Source organism: Balaenoptera physalus, assembly GCF_965194825.1.
Source record: "Balaenoptera physalus genome assembly, chromosome: 15".
NCBI classification, from domain to species: domain Eukaryota; kingdom Metazoa; phylum Chordata; class Mammalia; order Artiodactyla; family Balaenopteridae; genus Balaenoptera; species Balaenoptera physalus.
The window spans coordinates 25662717-25689246 of NC_138894.1; the positions used below are offsets into that span (position 1 = coordinate 25662717).

The 26530-nt window shown below is 33.7% G+C and overlaps 1 long non-coding RNA gene across 1 annotated transcript in view; it reads left to right on the forward strand.

Annotated features, from left to right (window-relative positions):
- LOC309644418 overlaps positions 1-23495 on the forward strand; it is a 76979-nt gene extending 53484 nt beyond the window's left edge. The window contains exon 2 of the long non-coding RNA XR_014254413.1: positions 1891-23495. This is a non-coding gene — a long non-coding RNA (uncharacterized lncRNA). The remainder of the gene's footprint in view (positions 1-1890) is intronic.
- Positions 23496-26530: the final 3035 nt, after the last annotated feature.

The following is a 26530-nucleotide window of genomic DNA, read 5'->3' on the forward strand; positions in this document are numbered from 1 at the left end:
ACTATTCACAGCACTCAAGAAACGCTAGAATAACTAAGAGCATCACAAAATACATTTCTGATTATCTCAATCTCCTCAAGAAGAATAATCTTCCTGACTTCTACTTTATCATCCAGACTCTTTTCACCTATGGCTCTTTACAGTTTATCATCTGACTCCATCTCTATACTTTTATGATCCCCCAAATATTCCAACTTGTAATTCATGATCAGAATAACTTACAACATCTTTACCCCCATGTCTGAAAGTTTGCTTTCCTTTTACTACACTGTTTATTATGGCATTCTCAAGAAAATAATTACTTTTTCACCTATACCCCAAATATGACTAAGATCTAAGACTTAGTCTAGAAGTAGAGCAGTTGCTCTACTCATTCCAGATGACGTCTTCCTTCCCATTCTTAAAAATCGTATACTTTTATGATGCAGTTGTCAACCAGGTCATTCTCTTTTATAAAGGGATGATTATTAGTACCAAATCATTGTCTTTCACTCCTTTACTTCTCTTACCATCCTTTTTACACAGTCTATCATCAGCCTCACCCCTAAGTTTCCTGAGTTACTCATTTTCAATGATCTGCCCTTTTCTTTAGCCACACATCCTCTTGACCTAAGCATTTCAAATGTGGGATCACCTCTAAAATCTCATTACCCTTCCTTTAGTAACTCCATTACATTAATATGTCATTCTATTGTAGCTTTGAACCCATCCATCTACCATTTTTTCACAGTCCATTGCCCTTGTTCATTTCCTTTCTTCCTTATCATCATCTTCCTATACAAAACCCTCTGAAATTCATTTTTTCTTTTTTAATTAAGAAGTTGAGGATGATTTTCATTGAGGTAACATTGTTTAATAAAGTTATATAAGTTTCATGCATACAACATTATATTTCTACTTCTGTATACTCTACAGCATGCTCACCACCAAAAGTTTAGTTTCCATCCGTCACCACACAGTTGATCTCCTTACCCATTTTAGCTTCCCACACCAACACACCTTCCCCTCTGGTATCTACTACTCCTTTCTCTGTATCTATATATTTGTTTGGCTTGGTTTGTTCATTTATTTTGTTTTTTGTTCCTTTGGTGCAGCTACTGTGGAGGACAGTATGAAGATTTCTCAAAAAAATTAAGAATAGAATTACCATATCCAGCTATCCCACTTCTGGGTATTTATTCAAAGAATATGAAAACACTAATTTGAAGAGATATATACATCTCTATGTTCACTGAGACATTATCTACAATAGCCAATATATGAAAACAACCTACATGCCCATCAAGGATAAATGATAAAGAAGATGCAGTATATATACATATATAGTGGAATACTACTCAGCCATAAAAAAGATGAAATCTTGCTATTTGCAACATTGCGGATGGACCTCAAGGGTAGTATGCTAAGTCAGATGGAGAAAGACAAATGTTATGTGATTTCATTCATATATGAAATATAAAATTATTTTTTCTAAACTCATATCCACAGCTTTCCTTCCTCTTAAAATGGCATTGTCTAAATCCTAATTAAGGCGAATCCCTTGCATTCCCTCTGTAATTAAGACACCTCTCTACAGTACAATTTATTTTTTTCTTACTACTTTCTCATTTCAATCAGTTAATAATGACTGTAATATTTATAATCTTAAAGAAAAAATCTTCAACCTAGATTCTCTATCAGTTGGCCTCTTGTTATGTCCTATTTCACAGTAAAGATTACTCAAATTTTTAAATATTTTTGCTATCTCCACTTCTTTATCTCCCACTTTATTTTAAAATCACTTCAGTCTAATCAGTCTAGATTTTTACACACTAAGTCTTTGGGATCCTCTTTTCAAGATGACCAATAAACTTTCCAGCTGCCAAATCTAATCGCTAATTTTCATTTTAGTTGCCTCTGAGTAACATTTGAAAAAGATGGTCATTCTCTTTATTTGAAACATGTGAAACAGAGATAAAGAAAAAAACAAAAGAACCAGAATAATGGTAAGTTTATTTTAAGATATTTTGAGTTTAGTTTAAAAATATATGTGTATAAATACTTATCTCTGTATGATAGGCTTTATTCTAGAGCCCTTCTTACATGTTTCTGAAGGTGTACGCTTGATCCCTTGGAGACCTCAAGTAAATGATGAGCGTATCATCAAGGTGTGCACATTTTCTGTGCCTCTATATCACCCAAGAGAAGTCATACAGCAGAAAATACTGGACTGGTAATGTGGTTTTAGCACTGTGCAACACATGTGATAGTGCCATAAGATATAAGACAGTCTGTAGAATCAGAAGGGAGGATGGCAAAGGAGAGAGGTCTGAGAACCAGCAGGATGTGAAAGGGGTACATTGTAGAAAAATCAACTTTAGGCTGTAAGAAATGCTTAAAATATTCGATGTTCACAATTACAGAAAATCAGTAAATTATAAAAACAGAAACACTCAACACATTTCTACTGTATCATAATTGAGTTTGCAATAAAAATTAAGTTATATGCTCTGAAAAAGTATGTTAACCACATGCAAATTATTATTTTTACCTTAAGACGCTATTCGAAATGACCAGATATCATGTTTATTTACAAATGTATGTAGGTATCACTGTGTAAGAGTTATGGAGCACATCTAAAAGTAACTTCTGCTTCTGCTTCTACCACCAAATTGACCTGAAATTGAGGAGAAAAGCAGATTCCACAGCTTGTTTCTTATTATTTCTATAATGATAGGACTGTAATAGCAGTCTAATGATAGTAGTCCCAGTGACTCCATTCAGGGAAAGAAGTGAGAACTGCACATTTATTTTAGCAAATAAGCATGTGGTTAAGTATAGCTCTTTCCTTTACTCCGCCTTTCTCTTGTATCTTTGGAAGCTGAATCCACATAGTTCATTAAAATAGCAGCTTTTCTAAGAGTTACAATGTTTCTTAAAAAAATAATATGGGTATAAAAACTCATCTACAACCTAGGGAGAAAAAGCTTCTATTTCATTGTAAGGACCCAGTAAATATTTTGTGCCTAAACAAATGGACAACTGACCACAAAGTATTACCAGTATTGATGCTGGTCTAGCTTTCAGATAACTTTGTACTATCCACAGTAGTTGCTTCCATATAAGACTTAACTGCTTGCACTACATATGTCCTGTATTTCTTTGTGCCATTCCTTGGAATTATAAAAGATTTTTTATTTTTAAATGCAATCACAGAATGGGTATTCATGTCATATAAATGTGGTTAAAGAAGTACAAGGTGCCTCAAAGATCCTGTGATGACAGAGCAAAATATAGGTTAAGGGATCCCCTATAAGCTTAGTAAGATGATGTGAGAACAAAGGAGCAGCTGACACCTTAGATTTGGCAAACTTAAGGACTTTGCTAGAGTATGACAAGAAACGAATACTTTCCAAAAATAAAAATAACAGGGATTCTAAACAGATGTGATAAAAAAGATGGATAATAGCTGAATGTGACACTATCCATACGATCAGTCCATACAAGGAGCTGAGTAGTTGTAAACACTCATTTCACCTCCAATAGCAAGAAGCATTAAAAGAATCCCTTTAACACGCTGCACTAGATACTTGCTACAGAGGGGTTTTGATCATTCTGAGGCACCCAGTCAGATCTTTCATGTTGCAGAAAGAATAATAGTGGTCCTATGGAAATGGGTCCTTGACGAGGTCATGTTGGATTTACTCCACTCCACAATTAATACCGAATACAGAAAAGAAGGGAGTTGAGTCAATGTTGCATAACTTTTTATTGCAACACCCAAATAAATAAACTTCCACTTCATGGGTCTAGATTCAAGAATACTTTATTTGACTGAACTGTCACCAAACTGGAGGGAAATTAGGAGTCTTCAGCATTATGAACCTAACATGGAAACACACATTGTATGTACACTTTAGCCCAACATTGTTCTGTTGTTTTTGAAAATTTATAATTATATCCTAAGAATTCCAAAACTTACTAAATCAGATGGTAGCTTTATATGCATATTTTTGGAGATTTCCTTGACTATGTATGACAGGAAAAATAACTATAGAAATAGACAAAGTGACACATAAGCTAAAATATAAGTACATTTATGGAAAAATTGGGTCACGTCACTCTCATAGATGTAAGACATCTCACAATCCCTTCCCAGTTCAGCCAACTAACATCATCTTAACCAACCAATTTCACAATATCAGTTACAACAGTCAGATAAAAATAATTCTTAGATATGGCACTAGCCATAACTGGCAGTAGGGGAAAGTTGCTATAAGTGACTAAAGAAGTATTCTTGTGCTTTGGGAACTTCAAAGGCAATTTGGTAATTTTAATCACCTCTGATACATAAAATGCAATGCGTTATCCTTGCTGACCATAAGAATCTATGGAATACATCAGTGGGTCATCAGAATTTTCATATCTCTCAAAATATTTAAGGCTATCCTGCATACAGCAGCCAGGATACTACTGTACCTGTTCTCTATCAGGTCCAACATCTACAATACTTTGAGATTAAGGAAGAACAACGTTAAATACAAACTGTGTGACAATTTGGGGGAAGACAAAGGATTAAAAAGCTAATAGAATTCAATAATATGCAAAGATACACATATACTTATGTGTACATGAGAATAACAAGAATATACATAATGGTTAAACAAAGCATTGCTTACAGAATATTAAGTTACCTCAGCAACATAAGTGAATTCAATAAAAAAAAAAAAATAGGAGAAAGCTTCAGACTGATGGGCAAAATCCTTTGGGTCAACCTTATTCCTATGACTACATCTTATATACCTTATACAATAAACCTTGTTCCTGTCTTGTTTCAATAACCCATGTTTGCTATCACATTAACATGTTCATTTCAATAGCAAGTTTCTTTCTTAATACTTCATAATAATCAAAGATTCAACTGCTAATTAAAGGATGCACATTTGTTTAATATCAAAAGCTAAAAATCAGAGTCATATTTTGTTCCTCTCCCTTTATTACTCATATATTCATTACTTCATCTAATTTTGTGAAGATTAACAGAAAATAAGTTGCTAATAGAAATTACACTTATCCTAAATAGGCTGTCGCTCAGACACAGATTTAGTTGAATTGTACATAATCTCTATTTCTAAGGTTTACATAGCACCATAAAACATCCCCCTGTTGCTTTCTTTAAATTCTTGTTCACAATTTGCTTTGTAATCAAAGTTGTTATTCTCAATATTGAATCTACTCGTACCTTACTATGGTAGGCTGAATAATACCCCACTCCACAGGACCCCCACAAATGCCTATGTCCTTTTCCCCAGTAGCTGTGCATATATATCGTACAAGACAAAATGAACTGTGCAGGTGTGATTATGTTAAGGATCTTGAAATGGGGAGATAATCTGGAATATTATGTAGACTCAAAGTAATCACAAGTGCCCTTATAAGAGAGAATCAGAGGAAGCTTCCACTATGAACAAGAAGATATAATTATGGAACCAAATGTGGAATGATGTGCTTTGAAGACAGGGGAAGAATACATGAGCCAAGAAATGTATGTGACCTCTTGAAGCTGAAAAAGGCAAGAAAATAGATTCCTTTCTGAAGCCTCCAAGAAGAATGCAAACTTGTCAAAACCATAATTGAAACTCATGAATCCTAGAAATGAAGGATAATAAGTTCATGTTGTTTTAAATTAATACTTTTGCTATATTTTGTTATAGTGTCAACAGGAAACTAATACAGATTTTAATACCTGGAATTGGGGTGCTCCTGTAACGACTAGTGAAAAATGTAGAAGTGGCTTTAGTGCTATAAATTTGTAGCGTCCCATAGCTCTTGTACTTTAACCTTTATACTAGAGTTAAGTGGTTGACACAATACCATATCACAGTATTAGAGTATTTTGAACTTGATCTTCCACTTACCTTTACCAGTGTATTGTATATTTTCATATGTTTTCATGTTACTAATTATCATTCCTTTTACATTACTAATTAGCATCTTTTTGTAAAAGCCTTTGGTATGTTTTGTTTCCATTTCCCCTTCTTTCAAGATATTTTTTGATTTACCTTTTGATTTTTTATGTAGCCCATTGGTTGTTCAGGAGTGTGTTTAATTTCCACATATTTATGAAATTTTCAACTTTCCTCCTGTTATGATTTCTAGTTTCATTTCACTGTGGTTAAGAAATATACTTAGTATGATTTTAATCATCTTAAATATGCTAAGTCTCTTTTTGTGACATATCATGTGATCTATTCTGGAGAATGTTCTGTGTGTGCTTCAGAAGAATATATTCTATTGCTGTTGGATGCAGTGCTCTGTATGTGTCTATCAGGTATATCAGGTCTCTAGTATGGTTGAAGTCCAATGTTTCCTTACTGATTTTCTGAGTCAATGATCTGTCCATTATCGAAAGTGGGTTATTAAAGTTCTCTACTATTATTGTATTATTGTCTGTTTCTCTCTTCAGTTAGTACTTGCTTAATGTATTTAATTGCTTTAAAGTTGGATGCATATATATTTGTTTGTTTGTTTTTGATGAATTGCCCCTTTATCATAGTATAATTACCCTCTGTCTAGTTACCATTTTTGGCTTAAAGTCTATTTTTGTCTGATTAAGCTGCACATGTTCTCTTTTGGTTTCCACTTTCATGGAATATCTTTTTCCATCTTTTCACTTTGAGTCTTTGTGTGTCCTTAAAGCTGAGATGAGTCTCTTGTAGGCAGTATATACTTGGATGTTGTTTTCTGTCCATCAGCTACTCTATGCCTTTTGATTGGATAATTCAATCCACTTACCTTTAGGGTAATTATCAATAGGTAAGAACTTACAAATGCCATCTTATTAATTGTTTTCTGGCTGTTTTTTAGTTCCCTTTTCTTTTCTTCCTCTCTGCTGCCTTCCTTTGGAATTGATGTGTTTCCATAGTATGCTCTGATACCTATCTCTCTATCTTTTACAAATCTACTGTTTTTGCTTTGTGGTTGCCATTAGGCTGACATTAAACATCTTATAATAGTTTATCTTATACTGATAACAACTTAACTTTGACTGCATACAAAAACTCTACCTTTTTCTCCCCCTCCAATTTTATGTTTTTTGAGGTCACAATTTATATATTTTTATATTGTGTTTTCATTAGCAAATTATTATAGCTACATTTATTTTCAATACTCTTGTTCTTTAACCTTTATACTAGAGTTGTGGTTAACTCACTACCATATAACAGAGTATTCTGAACTTGACTTTTTATTTACCTTTACCAGTGTGTTGTAGATTTTAATATATTTTCATGTTACTAATTAGCATCATTTTATTTCAGCTTGAAAAATTCTTTCAGTATTTTTTTGTAACACAGGTCTAGTGGTGAAGAACTCCCTCAACTTTTGTTTGTGTGGAAAAACCTTTATTTCTCCTTCATTTCTGAAGGATAACTTTACCTGACAGTGTATTCTTAGTTGGAAGTTTTTCTTTCAGCATACTGAATATATCTTTCAACCGTCTCTTAGACCATAAGGTTTCTTGCTCAGAAAACTGCTGATAACCTAATGAAGATTCCCTTGTAGGTTACAAGCTTCTTTGCTTTTGCTGCTCTTAAGATTCTTTCTTTGTCATTGATTTTGGACAGCTTTATCATGATGTGTCTTGGGAAGACTTTCTTTAGGATTAGTCTGTTTGGTGACCTATGAGCTTCATGGACTTGTATATCCAAATCTCTCCCTACATATGGGAAGTTATCAGTCACTTTTCCCTATCTTTATGAACTGAGTTTCTATAGGAGAAGACCCTTACCAATCATCCAGAGAGATTCTTGGGGTCTCTGATGCTTTCCTGGAGGGATGTGACTTCTCTGGGCTTATGCATGTAATTTCTCAAATAGAGAAGTTTTCTGTTATTATTATTACTTTTAATCTTTTGCTTCCTCTGATAGTTGTCTGCTGCACTGTCAGTTCTCTATTTTATAACGGAGTAGCAAGTCTCCCAGCTCTTCCTTATTGTCAGTGGTTCCCCTTCAGTACCCCAACTCAAGCAAAACAGAGACCCATCCCTCAACAGCCTTCCAAAAAGCCAGAATTCTGGACACATGTTCCACTCTTCTCTCTCATTCTTGAAGGAGAAGATTCAGGTGCTCTCCTTCTCACAATCCCAAGCCATGCTGGCCATAGCAAGCCATCTACTCTTTTTCTTTGTTCTCGGCAGCCTCTAGGTCGCCAAACTATGCCAGTAACATCAATTCTCCAAGTGAAGTGAGACACAGAACACTGTTCTTCAGGAAGACCTCTGAAAAGTCAGAATATTGGAGACACACTCCATTCTTCCCTTTCCCCCAGAGGGAAACTCGCATGCCTGGATATTCTCACCCAGTGCTAAGCTGTGTTGGCTTGTGGAAGGAGCTGTCATAGGTAAAGTGAAATTACTTTTCTTACCCATTTCAATGTGACCCTACCTATGTTTCCAAGAATTCTCCCATGGAACCCTTAGTTCAGTCCTCTGGGTCAGAGGCTCAAACTCCTGCCTTGTTCTTCATTTTCATGAAAGTAGCATGTGATTCCAGCTGAATAGCTTTATCAACCTATTTCCTGCCTATAGATTTTTAGTAATCCAACATCCTTCTTTAATTTTGTTCTCTATCTGTCCCTTTCATTTGAAGCTGTCAATATTTCTGCTGACATAACATCCTCATTGTGGAGTTTCTATGTACATCCCAGGGATTTACCTCCATTAGCTAAGAGGTTTCTCCACGGTTTTTCCTAGACTACCTCATCTCTACTTTTGCTTTCTGGTGAGATGGTTGAGGGGAATCCATGAGTCACATGCTTAATATCCTTTGTGTGACTGAATATTGTGACCTTTTTTCCCTTCTTAGACACTAGCCAAAGGTAGTCCAGTCACACCCTTGGCATATGATCCAGCAATCCCACTTATAGGGAATTTATCCAGAAGAATTGAATCAGAATTGAAAGAGATTCTACATTTTCATGTTCACTGCAGAATTATTCACCATAGCAATCTTTGTGTCCATCAACAGTTGAATGAATAATGAAATGTGGCATATACAATGGAATATTATTTGGCACAAAAAGAAGGAAGTCCTGTCATAAGCTACAATATGGTTAACCTTCAGAACATTATGTTAAAAAAAAACCCAGTTATTGAAGGACTAATAGTGAGTGATTCTACTTATATAAGGTATCTAAAGTTAGTCAAACTCATAGAAACAGAAAGTAGAAGAGTGGTTGCCAGGGGCTGAAAGGATAAGAAAATGTGGGAACTGCTATTCAACTGGTATATATTTTCAGTCATATGAATGGAAAAGCTCTATAGATCTCTGGTATACCATTTTCTTTAGAGTTAATATTGAACTTTATACCTAAAAATTTGTTAAGGGAGAGATATTATGTTATGTGTTGTTTACTACAGCAGAACAAGTGGACTTTTCCTCCAGATTTTAGCTCAAATTTTACTTTCCCTGTGTACTCTCCTAACAATCTAGAAAAAGGATGATGGTAGTCTTATCATGTAAACACTGCAATGGCCATACCTCAACTATGCAATTTGTCGCCTGGTATTTACATCAAAGTTTACACATCAGGCTTTCCTACAGAACTGAGAAATTCTTCATACCAGAGTCTGTGCCCTAATCATTTCTTCATCTATCATGGGTAGTATAACGTTTTTGGCACATAGGAGGGATTCAATGCACATTTTCAACTGAATATATGATTTTACAAATATATGGATGAATAAGTGAATGGATGAGAGAATGAGGGAATAAAAAATCTTGTATACAGTTTTAAATAACATGCAGCTGAATGAAATACCGTCAAATACGCAAGGAATAAAACATCACATTAAAAATTTCAAAATTCTTGAAGTTGCTGTAGGCCTCATATTTGAAGAATTTGTGTAGGTATGAAAGATAAAGATAAAAGTAATTATTCAAGAGTTTATTCAATAGGTCTTATGAAGAATAGAGCTAACCATTTACCTTTTATTGTGGTTAGATTATATGTAAAATGACAATAATGTACATATATACAGGATTTATAATAAAGACTAAGTAATTTTTCTCCCTTTTAAAAAGAGAATAAGATAAAATGAATAAAAGTGGTGCAGGAATACTTGTTTTGTTTTGGTGGCTTAAGACAAGAGAAATTTATTATTTTACACTCCTGAAGTCCAGAAATTCAATGCCATTATTACTGGTCTGAAATCTAGGCGTCCCCAAGACCACACTCCCTCTGAAGACACTAAGGAAGAATCTTTTTTTTTTAAATTTTATTTTAGTTATTTTTTTATACAGTAGGTTTTTATTAGTTATCCATTTTATACATATTAGTGTATATATGTCAATCCCAATCTCCCAATTCATCACACCACCACACCCTGCCACTTTCCCCGTTTTGTGTCCATACATTTGTTATGTACGTTTATGTCTCAATTTCTGCCCTGCTAACCGGTTCATCTGTATCATTTTTCTAGGTTCCACATATATGCGTTAATATATGATATTTGTTTTTCTCTTTCTGACTTACTTCACTCTGTATGACAGTCTCTAGATCAATCCATGTCTCTACAAATGACTCAATTTCTTTCCTTTTTATGGCTGAGTAATATTCCATTGTATATATGTAACATATCTCTATCCATTTGTCTGTTGATGGGCATTTAGGTTGCTTCCATGTCCTGCCTGTTGTAAATAGTGCTGCAGTGAACACTGGGGTGCATGAGTCGTTTTGAATTATGGTTTTCTCTGAGTATATGCTCAGTAGTGGGATTGCTGGGTCATATGGTAATTCTATTTTTAGTTTTTTAAGGAACTCCCATACTGTTCTCCATAGTGACTGTATCAATTTACATTCCCACCAACAGTGCAAGAGGGTTCCTTTTTCTCCACACACTCTCCAGCATTTGTTGTTTGTAGATTTTCTGATGATGCCCATTTTAACTTGTGTGAGGTGATATCTCATTGCAGTTTTGATTTGCATTTCTCTAATAATCAGAGATGTTGATCAGCTTTTCATGTGCTTCTTGGCCATCTGTATGTCTTCTTGGGAGAAATGTCTATTTAGGTCTCCTGATCATTTTAGGATTGGGTTGTTTGTTTTTTTATTATTGAGCTGCATGAGCTGTTTATATATTTTGGAGGTTAATCCTTTGTCCATTAATTCGTTTCCAAATATTTTCTCCCATTCTGAGGGTCGTCTTTTCATCTTGTTGGTAGTTTCCTTGGCTTTGCAAAGGCTTTTAAGTTTCATTAGGTCCCATTTGTTTATTTTTGTTTTTATTTCCATTACTCTAGGAGGTGGATCAAAAAAGATCTTGCCGTGATTTATGTCAAAGTGTGTTCTTCCTATGTTTTCCTCTAAGAGCTTTGTAGTGTCGGTCTTACATTTAGGTCTCTAATCCATTTTGAGTTTATTTTTGTGCATGGTGTTAGGGGGTGTTCTAATCTCATTCTTTTACATGTAGCTGTCCAGTTTTCCCAGCACCACTTATTGAAGAGACTGTCTTTTCTCCATTCTATATCCTTGCTCCTTTGTCATAGATTAGTTGACCATAAGTGCATGGGTTTATCACTGGGCTTTCTATCCTGTTCCATTGATCTATATTTCTGTTTTTATGCCAGTATCATACTGTCTTGATTACTGTAGTTTTGTAGTATTGTCTGAAGCCAGGGACTCTGATTCCTCCAGCTACGTTTTTTCCCTCAAGACTGGTTTGGCTATTCGAGGTCATTTGTGTCTCCATACAAATTTTAAGATTTTTTGTTCTAGTTATGTAAAAAATGCTATTGGTAATTTGAAAGGGATTGCATTGAATCTGTAGATTACTTTGGGTAGTATAGTCATTTTCACAATATTGATTCTTCCAATCCAAGAACATGGTATATCTCTCCACCTGTTTCTATCATCTTTAATTTCTTTCAGCAGTGTCACAGTTTTCTGCATACAGGTCTTTTGTCTCCCTAGGTAAGTTTATTCCTAAGTATTTTATTCCTTTTGTTACAATGGTAAATGGGAGTGTTTCCTTAATTTCTCTTTCAGATTTTTCATCATTAGTGTATAGGAATGCAAGAGATTTCTGTATATTAATTTTGTATCCTGCAACTTTACCAAATTCATTGATTAGCTCTAGTAGTTTTCTGGTGGCATCTTTAGGATTCCTTATGTATCATATCATGTCATCTGCAAACAGTGACAGTTTTACTTCTTCTTTTCCAATTTTTATTCCTTTTATTTCTTTGTTTTTTTCTCTGATTGCTGCGGCTAGGACTTCCAAAACTTTGTTGAATAATAGTGGTGAGAGTGGATATCCTTGTCTTGTTCCTGATGTTAGAGGAAATGCTTTCAGTTTTTCACCATTGAGAATGATGTTTGCTGTGGGTTTGTCATATATGGCCTTTATTATGTTGAGGTAGGTTCCCTCTATGCCCACTTTCTGAAGAGTTTTTATCATAAATGGGTGTTGAATTTTGTCAAAAGCTTTTTCTGCATCTATTTAGATGATCATATGGTTTTCCTTCTTCGATTTATTAATATGGTGTATCACATTGATTGATTTGTGTATATTGAAGAATGCTTTCATCCCTGGGATAAATCCCACTTTATCATGGTGTATGATCCTTTTAATGTGTTGTTGGATTCTGTTTGCTAGTATTTTGTTGAGAAGTTTTGCATTTATATTAATCAGTGATATTGGTCTGTAATTTTCTTTTTTTGGAATATCTTTGTCTGGTTTTGGTATCAGGGTGATGGTGGCCTCATAGAATGAGTTTGGGAGTGTTCCTTCCTCCGTAAATTTTTGGAGGAGTTCGAGAAGGATGGGTGTTAGCTCTTCTCTAAATGTTTGATAGAATTCACCTGTGAAGCCATCTGGTCCTGGACCTTTGTTTGTTGGAAGAGTTTTAATCACAGTTTCAATTTCATTATTTGTGATTGGCCTGTTCATATTTTGTGTTTCTTCCTGGTTCAGTCTTGGAAGGTTATACCTTTCTAAAAATTTGTCCATTTCCTCCAGGTTGTCAATTTTATTGGCATAGATTTGCTTGTAGTAGTCTCTTAGGATGCTTTATATTTCTGCAGTGTCTGTTGTAACTTCCTTTTCATTTCTAATTTTATTAATTTGAGTCCTCTCCCTCTTTATCTTGATGAGTCTGGCTAATTGTTTATCAATTTTGTCCATCTGCTCAAACAACTGGCTTTTAGTTTTATTGATCTTTGCTATTGTCTTCTTTGTTTCTATTTCATTTACTTCTGCTCTGATCTTTATGATTTCTTTCCTTCTACTAACTTTGGGTTTTGTTTGTTCTTCTTTCTCTAGTTCCTTTAGGTGTAAGTTTAGGTTATTTATTTGAGATGTTTGTTATTTGTTGAGGTAGGATTGTATTGCTATAAACTTCCCCCTTAGAACTGCTTTTGCTGCACCCCATAGGTTTTGGATTGTCATGTTTTCATTGTCATTTGTCTCTAGGTAATTTTTGATTTCCTCTTTGATTTCCTGAGTGATGTCTTTGGTTATTTATCAAAGTATTGTTTAGCCTCCATTTGTTTGCATTTTTTACTTTTTTTCCCTGTAATTGATTTCTAATCTCAAAGTGTTATGGTCAGAAAAGATGCTTGATATGACTTCAATTTTCTTAAATTTACTGAGGCTTGATTTGTGACCCAAGATGTGATCTATCCTGGAGAATGTTCCGTGCACACTTGAGAAGAAAGTGTAATCTGCTCTTTTTGGATGGAATGTCCTATAAATATCAATGTAATCTATCTGGTCTATTGTGTCATTTAAAGCTTGTGTTTCCTTATTAATTTTTTGTTTGGGTGATCTATCCATTGGTGTAAGTGAGGTGTTAAAGTCCCCTGCTATTATTGTGTTACTGTTGATTTCCTCTTTTATAGCTGTTAGCAGTTGCCTTATGTATTGAGGTGCTCCTATGTTGGGTGTATATATGTTTATAATTATTATATCTTCTTCTTGGATTGATCCCTTGATCAATATGAAGTGTCCTTCATTGTCTCTTGTAGCATTCTTTATTTTAAAGTCTATTTTATCTGATATGAGTATTGCTACTCCAGCTTTCTTTTGATTTCCACTTGCATCGAATATCGTTTTCCATCCCCTCACTTTCAGTCTGTATGTGTCCCTAGGTCTGAAGTGGGTCTCTTGTAGACAGCATATATATGGGTCTTGTTTTTGTATCCATTCAGTGAGCCTGTGTCTTTTGGTTGGAGCATTTAATCCATTCAAGTTTAAGGTAATCATCTATATGTATGTTCCTATTACCATTTTCTTAATTGTTTTGGGTTTGTTTCTGTAGGTCCTTTTCTTCTCTTGTGTTTCCTACTTAGAGAAGTTCCTTTAGCATTTGTTGTAAAGCTGGTTTGGTGGTGCTGAATTCTCTTTGGTTTTGCTTGTCTGTAAAGCTTTTGATTTCTCCATCGAATCTGAATGAGATCCTTGTTAGGTAGAGTATTCTTGGTTGTAGATTCTTCCCTTTTATCACTTTAAATATGTTATGCCACTCCCTTCTGGCTTGTAGAGTTTCTGCTGAGAAATCAGCTGTTAACCTTATGGGAGTTCCCTTGTATGTTATTTGTCATTTTTCCCTTGCTGCTTTCAATAATTTTTCTTTGTCTTTAATTTTTGCCAATTTGACCACTATGTGTCTCGGCATGTTTCTCCTTGGGTTTATCCTGTATGGGACTCTCTGCGCTTTCTGGACTTTGATAGCTATTTCCTTTCCCATGTTAGGGAAGTTTTCGACTATAATCTTTTCAAGTATTTTCTCGGGTCCTTTCTCTCTCTCTTCTCCTTCTGGGACCTCTATAATACAAATGTTGTTGTTTTTAATATTTTCCCAGAGGTCTCTTAGGCTGTCTTCATTTCTTTTCATTCTTTTTTCTTTATTATGTTCCACAGCAGTGAATTCCATCATGCTGTCTTCCAGGTCAATTATCTGTTCTTCTGCTTCAGTTATTCTTCTGTTGATTCCTTCTAGTGTAGTTTTCATTTCAGTTATTGTATTGTTCATCTCTGTTTGTTCTGTAATTCTTCTAGGTATTTGTTAAACATTTCTTTCATCCTCTCAATCTTTGTCTCCATTCTTTTTCCGAGGTCCTGGATCATCTTCACTCTCATTATTCTGAATTCCTTTTCTTGAAGGTTGCTTATATCCACTTCATTTAGTTGTTTGTCTGGGTTTTTATCCTGTTCCTTCATCTGGTACATAGCCCTCTGCCTTTTCATCTTGTCTATTTTTCTATGAATGTAAGGATACGTTTACATTAGACCTATAAAGAAACAAAGAAATAAAAAATATTGTACTTTTACTTTATGGGTATTCAAATGGCCTAAATAATCTATGTGTTCAATTTTTGTGTTTAAAAAGCATAGTGATAGCAATTTTCTGGACACATTTTAAGATCCATTTCCACTCTAAATGAAGTGAACACAAGAACAGTTTTAAGAAAAATCTATGTTTTTCAGGCATTTAATTGTGGAATTTTGAAAGTTCCCTGAAATGTCTCTTCTTTTACAATTTGACTGTGAAGGGGGTTAAATGTTTTTTGATAATCAAAATCTATGTATTTATTCATTCAAAAATGTTTATGATACTGCCAGGCACTATTATAGTTATTAAGGATTTAATTGTAAACAACAAAAAAAGCACAATTCTTACCTTTATGAAACCTACAGTCTAGTAGGAATAACAAAACTAAGGAAACGTTTATAATATACATCTATATAAATAAAATATATCAATTCTGAGAGGTAATTATAGAGTGCTATAAAGATTTATGATAGAACTAACTTCATTTAGTCAGAAGGCAAGTTTCCCTGAGAAATTTGAGATTTTGTGGATGAGTAGAAGTTAATTTGCTGAAGTACATGTGAATATTAGGTTTACCTTAGGGTAAATAATAATTGTTGAAAATGTCTTTATGAAGTGTTCCATACACTTGTCCCTCCATACCCATGTGTTCTGCATCTGAAGATTCAGCCAACCGCAGATCAAAAATATTCTGAAAAATAATTCTAGGACATTCCAAAAAGCAAAAGTAAAAGATACCCCATGCTGGCAACTACTTACATAGCATTTACATTGCATTAGGTATTATAAGTAATCTAGAGGTGATTTAATCATACGGGAAGATTGTGTAGATTATATGCAAATACTAAGCCATTTTATATAAGGGATTGAGCATTTCTAAATAACAAAACCCTGGGACCATGGAACCAATCCATCACAGATACTGAAAAAGGAAATTTTTAGATACTTTCAAGGAAAGGATTTCTAGATAGAAGATAATGTCAAAGCTCAATAATAAAATAATAATTAGACACAAGTTTATCAGGTTATTTGAACCAATTATTGCAGATGAGGCAATAGAACGGGAAGATGGAAAAGGAAAGGATATATTTTGTTTGGGGCTTTGATATGAGTACTGTATCATTCTTAATTATTATAATATAAATAGGTAGAAAAATGTATAATCATTACTAATATTATAAAATAGAATATAGATTGTTATAAAACTACTGGAAAGAAAAAATAAATCTATCAAAAGCTGAAGAAAACTCAATAAACAGACTCAGTAAAGAAGAATTGTCTGAAATAAGAAGAAATATATCACCACTACAAAGTAATCACTACATTTGTTAAGGGGGTTAATTACCCTTTTAAAAAGTAACAAATCTTGGTATATTATTTAGATTCAATTATATGCTATTTTCAAGAAAAAACATTATTGCCTGATATCGTAAGCAACCTACAAAATGGCCACAAATAATCTTTGCCTCTAAGTATTATTTACTTTGATAATCCCCTCCCCTCGAGTGTTGGCTGGATTTAGTGACTTACTTTTAACAAATAGAATATGACAGAAGCAATGATGTATCACCTTTTCCTTTCAGGTTTTATTTTGCTTTGAAAATAGATACATTAGTATTCTGTGCATAAATTTGTGACAATTGCCATTCAAGTTATATTTGACAGTTTTCTGTCAAATTCACATTCCTGTTTTGTGGGCTAACGGATTTATATTTGTGTCCAGGCCTACTTAAGTGTATGACTGGTCTAAGATAATCTTTACCACTCTTAGCTCATTTTATCAGCCTCACTTGAATGGGTCATGTAACCCTGTTTGCCCATAGGTATGTAAATTAAAGGACATTCAGGATAGTTTTGAGAAGGCCTTTCTTTCCTGGAGAAAAGAAAACTTAAAAGAGAAATAACTGGTCTTATCCTTTCCTCATGCTCTTTGATTTTAACAGTGGATGGTTGGGGCCATGGCAGCCACGTTATAAGCACCAAAGAAAGATCATGGCAGTCCTGATATCACAGAGCAGCCTTGCCAAATCCAGCAACAGCTCTTTTCCAGACTTCTAGTTATGTGAGAAAATCAAGCCAAAAAAAAATTTTTTTTTATGTCCCTGGGAATAAGATTCTGTAACTAGTTGCCCAAACATTTCTGATTTGTTACTCCTGAGAAATATACACACTTAGATAATACTGATACATCAGGATCCTGTGTCTATGTTTTTAAAAGCCACCAAGATAATGGCACTGATAACTCACCTGAGGAGGAACTCCAGCATTTTACCTGTATCATCCATTTAGGTATCTGAATAACTTGTTCTAAATATAAAATGTGTTCCAGCCTCAAGGGATATAATGGTTGTTTTGGCTAGAATGGTTATTTCTGGCTCATTCATCTTCAGAGGTTTAATCCTTTAAATTCTTTGTATAGTCTAAATGTAGAAACTAGAATTTTAACTTGAGTTAGAGTTCTGAAAATAACCACAATCTATCTATTTTTAAATGTAACATTATTCAACAAGATCTGTCTATCATCTGTCTATCATCTATCTCTATAGCTAATCATACTTCATTCCAATATATATTTAGATTAATATTATCATTATGAGGCATTTTATCTATATATTTATAGAAAGCTAGAGTAGGTCTGATAACTAATGAAGGAACACATATGTCTGGTTCAAAAATTCTACTGCTTGCTTTTCTCTTTAGAGGTGTTAAATGGGCTGATTAAATTGAGGGGTTTCATATTCATTAATCTTAAGTGTGTGGCTTATAGCCATTAAATATTTATATTTATTTATAAACTGTTCCCAAATTAGAATAAAGTGAACACAGTAGTTTTGAAGAATTATTTGTCTGGGTATCAGCTTTAGAAGTTGATTGGTGAACAGGTTGTTTTATTTTCTAAGTAAAATTTAATTAAATTCTATGTCACCACTGCCTGGTTTTACTAGAAATGTGTAAGGTAATGACAACATGGGTTAGTGTGAAGAAACCTAATCTAGAGCGAGAAAAGTCTGAGTTTACTTTTCATTTTGGCATTATTATATGTGTGATCTTGAACAAAACTTTTCTGAACATCCATTTTCTCATATCATTGCACTTCCTCATATGGCTGGTTGGGTGGGGCCAGAGGTCTAGTGCTGGCCAATAAGTGGTAATCAAGTATCATCTATCCCCTTGGACATGATGATTTAATTGCTGGAAACAGATCATCAGAAGTTGTCTTTCCATTTGTGATAGTGACAAGCAAACTATACATAGTAGCTATTTCAGAGAGTAGTTTTGTTCCAGAGAGAGGACAACACAGAAAACAACCCAAGCAAACCTCCATAGATATATACGCCAAACAGAAAATAAGCCTTTATTTTCTTAAGCCTCTGATATTTTGGCAATTTTATTGCACCACAACTTAGTATATATTTAGTGACAGTTATTGACAGGAATACAACAAATACATCAACAACTAAGAAGCAAAACTACAACAGCTCTGGACATCTGAGGCTGCCTGATAAGTGATAGTTACAGTTGTTACAATGACTATTGGTAATAGTCATTGTCATTGACATTTGATATTTTTAAATTTATTCTTGGAGCTGGTTTATGGAATAAGATGGCTAATTTTAATGACAAGTACAGTACTTTCCACCTTTAGGTTGAAAGGTAAAGAGGATGACAAAGATGTGATTGAGAAAAAGGATGGAAGAACTCTTTTTAGACTGTGAAGATTTAGAGGAGTGGCATTCTCTAAAATTAGATTTGATGTCTAGAATAGGATAACCAAAAAAAGTGACTGTATTTTAAGTAAGTTAGCCTCCATGGATCTAAGCTCCCATTCACAGGAAACCAGTTAATGTTTCTTGAAACAGTAGTAATAATAAATAATAAAAATAATCCTTAAATCAGGATAATAAGAGCAATGATATTTTCATAACTTATACTTCAATGGTTCTATGGCATAAATTGAAGATAGTTGCCTCTGCCATATTCACTATGGTAAACATATATGGTAAATCACCACAGTACTCATAGTTAAAATTACATATAATAACAAAATATATAATGCATATATGAATTTTATCTCCCTCTCTCTTTCCCTCTTTTTCTCCCTCCGACACACAGGAAAATACACAAACAGAAACAAAAATTTTTAATTATTCTAAATTGAGAAAATATTTCCTCCACCACAGCAAGTCAATAAAGAACAGTATATATCTGAAAATTGTTTTGCTTTCTCAATATTATTTTTAAAATTCAAAAAATTATTGAAAAACAAAGTAATATGTTATATTGCATCCCTTAATCCATGTCAAAAAAGTATAATTAACGCTACAAATGTATAATAGATGATTATTTATGTCTTGCAAATATAGAGAATATGATATGGTTCCTTACCCTCTTCAGTGAAAGAAAACACTTGCTGTATTCAATTTCCAAATGGAATAAAACAATGATTTGGATTTTTGCAATTCTTATGTTTCTCTAATTTTGTTCTACGTCTAAATTCTGTCATTTCTTCAAGGGAAAAATGTTTCTTATGAATTTTCACTTTGGTCATATGGAAAAATCTAGCACTGGTGTTGTAAGAATTTTCGTTCTGGGACAAAAATGGTAAAAACTGGAACTCTTGTTTAATATGTTTACCTCATCACTGAGAAGATTATTGTCCCCACTGCTTTACCCATTTCCTCATAAATTTATGTATTATAATGGAACAAAATATCTAGTTTTTATCTGAATTTCTCTAATTTGTATTAATTATTCATGTTTTTGAAATGTTTAAACAGTAATTTGCGAAGATAATTAGATATTTATTTTCCCATCAAATATTTCAATTATCTGATTTTTTTCTTCGGCTCTGCACAGACATCAAAATATATAAAATTTCCTAATAAACTGAACATTTAAACTACAACCATGCTAGGAAATATTTTAAAAATATGATTCTATAGTCTTTGTAAGGAAGGAAAGGACCACATATTCGATTTCTCCTTTTATATACCCTTAAGTTAAGACTAAAGAAAAAAATAATTTGATAGATATTTATTTATAAAGACAGAACAGTTTTGAAATATTAATCCATGAGCTTAATTCTCTTAACATCTTCTATGTTAATAATAAGAAACATCATATTATTAGTAGTGATACTGTAAAATATAGGCATATTTAACTGCTTGAAAAATAAATAAAAAGTTAGTAAAGAACCAGGGCCTTGATAAAATGGCTTATGGCTGGGCTAGAGTAGGAAATTATAAGATAAACCGGGAGCATCTTTTAGTGCCAGAAATTAATCAGTGCTCAAAAGCACATGTGCGCACACACACATACACACACAAGATTATAGGAATAAATCAAAGAGACACAGAAGCCAACTGAAAGATCTACTACTGGCTATATCTGGGACAATTTGTGCAACAAAATAATACAGTATTATTTGATTATTGCCACATTTTAAAATAAATATACATGATTCTTTACTGATATAAACAAAAACAAGGAAAATCAGATATAGTGTTACAGCAAAGAGGCGCATAGGAGCCATAGATTACCTTAATAAAAAGTAACACTGAAGTATAGGTGCATTTCTTTAGTTTTGTGATTACATTTTGCTATCGTTATTTAAACAGTTCTGGATTCTGGGCTGCAGCCTCTGAGGGTAGGATCATGTAGATCGAATAATCAATCCAAACAAAGAGGAAGTCAGGAAATGAAGTATTCTGAGGATGATGCTGAAAGAAGAATGATACATCATTACTCTTTATGCTGGGAACATTATAAGGCATAGTTTTGATATCCTGTTATCCTTCATTTACATTATCATACTATATAATAAAAATGTATCACATAGTTTTTGTCCCAAAGAGAAGACTCTTTCATTTTATTCACCTTCTTTGAGTTAGTTTAGTAGCCTATTTAGTTCCATTAAAATGGCAGGTAGATTTATGGTCAAGTTGTCTGGTAAATGATTTTTTTTCTTAATATGTGTTATACAGGGTATCTTTTCTCACATCATGATTTATTTGTGGAAAGAACCAAAGTAATTCCCCTCTGTTTGTTACATCGACTTGTCCCTTCGCTCTGCACAGTCAATAAATTATTAGCCCAGGAGTAATGTACTATTTTCTTCTCTTTGTATTTGGATATGTATTTGTGTGAGTGTTTTGTGTGTGTGTGTGTGTATGCTCAACATTATTATTAGCTAACTGTATGTTAGACAACATGCTATGTACTCTAATGAAAAGATCTCAGATTTCATGATGTTGTCCCTCTAGGAAATGTCAGGATTTATTAGTAGAAACACCTCACTGCATGCATAATTATTGCACCTACTTGTTCCTACAGAACTGCCTCCCTTGGCATTTTAAGGAATTTCTAATCAGAAATGTTTATAGGCATTGAATAGCATTGATTAAAACTCCCACCTTCCCTGTAAAATATTTCTTTTTTTTTCCAGCTTTTTTGAGGCATAGTTGACAAATAATTTTGTAAGATATTTAAAGTGTACATTATGGTGATTCAATATATGTATACATGGTAAAAAGATTCTCACCATCTACCTAATTAACACATCCATCACCTCACATATTTATCTTTTTATTTTATGAGAACATTTCAATTCTACTCTCTTAGTAAATTTCAGTTACATAATACAGTGTTACAACATAATCATCATGTTGTACATTAGATCCTTAGAAATCCTCAGTAAATTTTTTGTCTATTCTTCCATTGCCTAATAAAAGTTTTCATCTAATGCGTTCGGTGAGGACAGAATTCAGATATCTGTGTATTTTCTTCCAAAATTGTTTCAGAGCCAAACCTGAGATATCACACCAATATATTTACAGAGAGAGAGAGAGAGAGAAGAGAGTCTACTTTCTCTACTCTTTCTCAAGGGCCTAAATACTATCAGCAATTGAATAATTATTTCATTTTAATTTGGTGAATTTTTAAAGTGTTTCAAGACTTTTCTCTATCAGATAATATTTCTAGATGAATATCTGATTTGTTGAATTGGGCTCAAAAAGTAAAAGTTGAGTGGATCAGTATTAAGTAATTTTAATACTATCTCATTTTCATCTCTGCTCTTGCATCATAAAGCCAGTTGTCATAAAATCTTCCAATAACCACACAGAGGAAGGTGAAACTTGTCAAAACTGGTTTCAGGTTATATTTGATTAACTTGCTTCCCCACTACCAAATTGCTTCCAAACAGATTGGAGGTTTGAGAATAATTTCTGCCTTCTCCCACCATCAACTATTGCTAGTATTTGCCTCCAGGAACTGGAGATGTTAGTAAACCAAATAGCTACGTTTTACTAGATAGGTTAGTAAACCTTTTTTTGTATAAAGGAAAGACATTGCTTTAGTTACCCTCTGAGCATACCAATGGATGTAGTAGGAATTAACTCCATTTTGGCCTCACCTGCATCTTTTTGTTGAACTGCTTTACTTTATCATGAAGCTTCGTAGAGCTCCTATTTTCAGCCATACAATTGAATGTTTGCATCTTTTATTTGACACAATACAATCACCTATTAATAGTATTAGCATCTTGGGCTCTGATTATACCACAAATATTTCCCTCAGTTATTTTCATTATCTCATATTCTTATAGTGTACTTTGGTGTACTCCAATATGGTGGTCCCCAACCTTTTTGGCACCAGGGACCGGTTTCACGGAAGACAATTCTTCCAAGGAAAAGTGGAGGTGGGAATGGTTCAGGCGGTCATGTGAGTGATGGGGAGCGATGGGGAGCAGCAGATGAAGCTTTGCTTGCTCCCCCGCTGCTCAGCTCCTGCTGTGCGGCCCGGTTCCTAACAGGCCATGGACCTCTACCAGTCTGCAGCCTGGGGGTTGGGGACCCCTGTTCTAATATGTAATAAATTTATAATAAGGAATATATACTGATGAACTTTTATGCATATCATGTCATTCTCCATTCTCCATTTTCAGACTAGAATCCACTGTAGTCAACCCAAATAACAAAAATAGAAGAAATAAATGGATAGTGGTATGTTATGCCCCAAAATGGATGAATCTCGGAGACGTAAAGCTGAACAAAAACAGACACAGAAGAATACATATGTATGCATGCCTGCATATAATGTATGAACATAGGTAAAATGAATGTGCTATAATAAAAACTAGTTAATTTGTGCCCTGGAAGAAGACACAAATACTATTATTTTCTATTTCTTGGTCTGAGTGGTGGTTACTTAGTGTCTTTATTTGTAAAAATTTTTTGAACTATAAATTTGTGTTTATTCAATTTTGTATGTTGCTGTGCTTTAATGAAAATAGCTTAAGTCAAGTATAAAATGTAGGAAAATAGGGGACTGCAATAGATGGACTGATCTCCAGATCAGTGCCAGTGGGTAGGTTATGTCTTCACAGTTTTATATTTGATTGTGAGATCAGCAGTGAGGTTGGAATAGAGATTCTCCCAACCTCTCTTCACAATGTGTTTCATTGTGACAAACGTAGATGTGTTGTTTTTTTTCCCCTGAAGTCTAATCATGCTTGTCCTTATAATACGTATATTTAATGAAGTTTTCATAAGCTTTGCCCAAGAACCTAGATGATTCATCAGTTAAGATTGTAACTTTTTCTAATTTTAGTGGAAAATTCAAAATAAAATTATAATTTGGCTAGATTATTTTAATAGAATCTTAACTGAGTCTCTTCCTATCCCTCCTCACTATCGACTCCAATCTTTCCATCTCTTCTTAACTCAAGTGATTCTGAGAAAATGTAATTTCAATCTGATTCCTTTTCTTAAAGCCCTGTAATAACACCTTAGTTCAATCATATTTTAAAAGCTCTGTTATCTTTCTGACCTCATAGCCTACTTCTCTCTCCCTCAGGTACTCTTCTCCAGCCACACCCGCCTTCTCACTATTTCCACACTTACAGTTCCTTCTGCCTCAGTACTTGTCCTCAGATATACTCTTGTTCAGCTTTCTCACAATTTTCACATATTTGTTCAAATTTGAACCCCTGGCATTATTCCAAATTTCATGCCATCTTTTCTTTCTTTTTTAAAATTAATTTTTATTGGAGTATAGTTGATTTACAATGTAGTGTTATTTTCTGCTGTACAGCAAAGTTATGCAGTTATATATATACATATATCAACTCTTTTTTAGATTCTATTCCCATATAGGTTATTACATAGTATTGAGTAGAATTCTCTATGCTGTACAGTAGGTCCTTGTTAGTTATCTATTTTATATATAGTAGTGTGTATGTGTCAATTCCAATCTCCCAGTTTATCCCTCCCTGCTTCCCCCTTGGAAACCATGAGTTTGTTTTCTACATATGTGACTCTACTTCTGTTTTTTAAATAGGTTCATTGCCACCTTCTCTTGATTTATTTTTCTCCTAAACATTTATAACTGTATGGAATATTCTATTTATTTAACTTCTATTTCACCCACAATAGGCAGAGATACCTGCCCCCACACCCTGTTTTGTTCCCTACTATTTCCAGAACTTAACAGCATGCCTGCCGTGGTCAGACCTCAATAAACATTTGTTGAAATAATGAATAAAATACATTATTTTCAATTGAAACCCTTGGTTTCTTTCCAGATGTGTGGGCAAATGTAATGTTAGTGAAGAGATAATTCTTGTCTATATTGACATGAAATGAAAATCTAGGTTTTCATGCTCTTCTGTATAGAAATTATAAATTGATAGGTATGAATAATTTACAATAAATTCACTATATCTTGAATAAAGTTCTCTGAATAAAATTAAAAACATTTATAGTGAAAGCTACCAAAGAAGCTCTTATTTAGGTACTAATATAAAAATGATTTTTTCATATGTGTACAAAAATGAGATAGGAGGAAGAGTTTCAGGGAAAATACATTTAAGATATTTTTAAATAGTTCAGAACATCAAACGGTGATACTTATTTATAATCTTGATTGTGGTTAAAGAACTACTTTATGTTCCAAAGACATAATCATATGACTAAATCTTAGTGTTTCTTTCAATGAAGAATATTTTTTCTCTCCCTCTCCCATTACCGACCCTAAGCACCACCCCCCAACAGTAAAGATGTGTTCTCATTAAGATAGGATCAGCAACAGTATTACTGGTGAAGCAAGAAAATGAAGTAATATTGTTTTTCTTTAAAGAAGTCAAGTTGTGAAAATAAATGTTGGCTCATATATTCAAAGCTTTAATGAATCTGAAATGAGAAAATGGGTAACATGAGGAAGAGTAAATGTAAAATCAGAATAAAAAGAAAGCATGAGTGGGAATGGAGATGGATCATATATGGACTTAATTAATTGACTTCTATTTCTTAAATATGGAAAGAGATGAGGTTATCATTTTTAGTCTCCTACCTGGAATCGAATGCACAGTGGTATTTCCTATGTGTTCTCTCTCACTAACTCCTCTGGTATTTTGTTGAGGTATAGACATATTTCAAAAACATTTACTCCTCCTTACCAGTTTCATTTCAATAACTGTTTGTTGCCTTTGGAAGACTTTTACTATCCAAGGAGCCAGTGGATAGTAAATAGCTACCTTAACATACTGTGATAGTGTTTATATTTCCTTGAAATGTTACTATTTTGCTATTTCTATAATACTATTTCTGTTAATCTTGAGAATAATTGTCAGTAAAATAAAATGTGACATATTTCCTCATGTTGATTATACTTTAAATATACAAAGAACTTTAAAAATGGGAAATTAATATTGTCAAGGTATGTTTCATCTCTAATTGGACAGGATGTCTCAGCTATGGCTGGTGCCCCCGTCCTTCACCTTTTTAATAGGGCCTCTTCAGCACAGGCAAAGCCCAGTAGGCAAAATCAACAAAGCCGATTTCCATAGATATTAGCTAACAAGTATACAAACCGATACAACCCAACTCCTGAAATTCAGCGGAATATATTGCATCAGCTCCCAGGAAGAGTTGCCCTACATGCCATGATGTTCTCTTATAAAACAGACAAATGCGTCACCCACATGTTCTTGAACTTTCAAAGTCAATTCATTCCCTTCAGTCTTGGTCTGTGAAATTTTATATATTTTGTACATATTCCCAAATTATATCCCTTGACTTCCCTCAGTTGGGTAGTTTCAAGAATGTCTAAATAGCTCAGACCTTTATCCAATTATCTTGTCTGGGTCTTCACTCAAATTTCTGCCTGAGAAAAGGTCTTACTGATTATTAAATTTAAATAGAGAATTTTTGATTCCTACT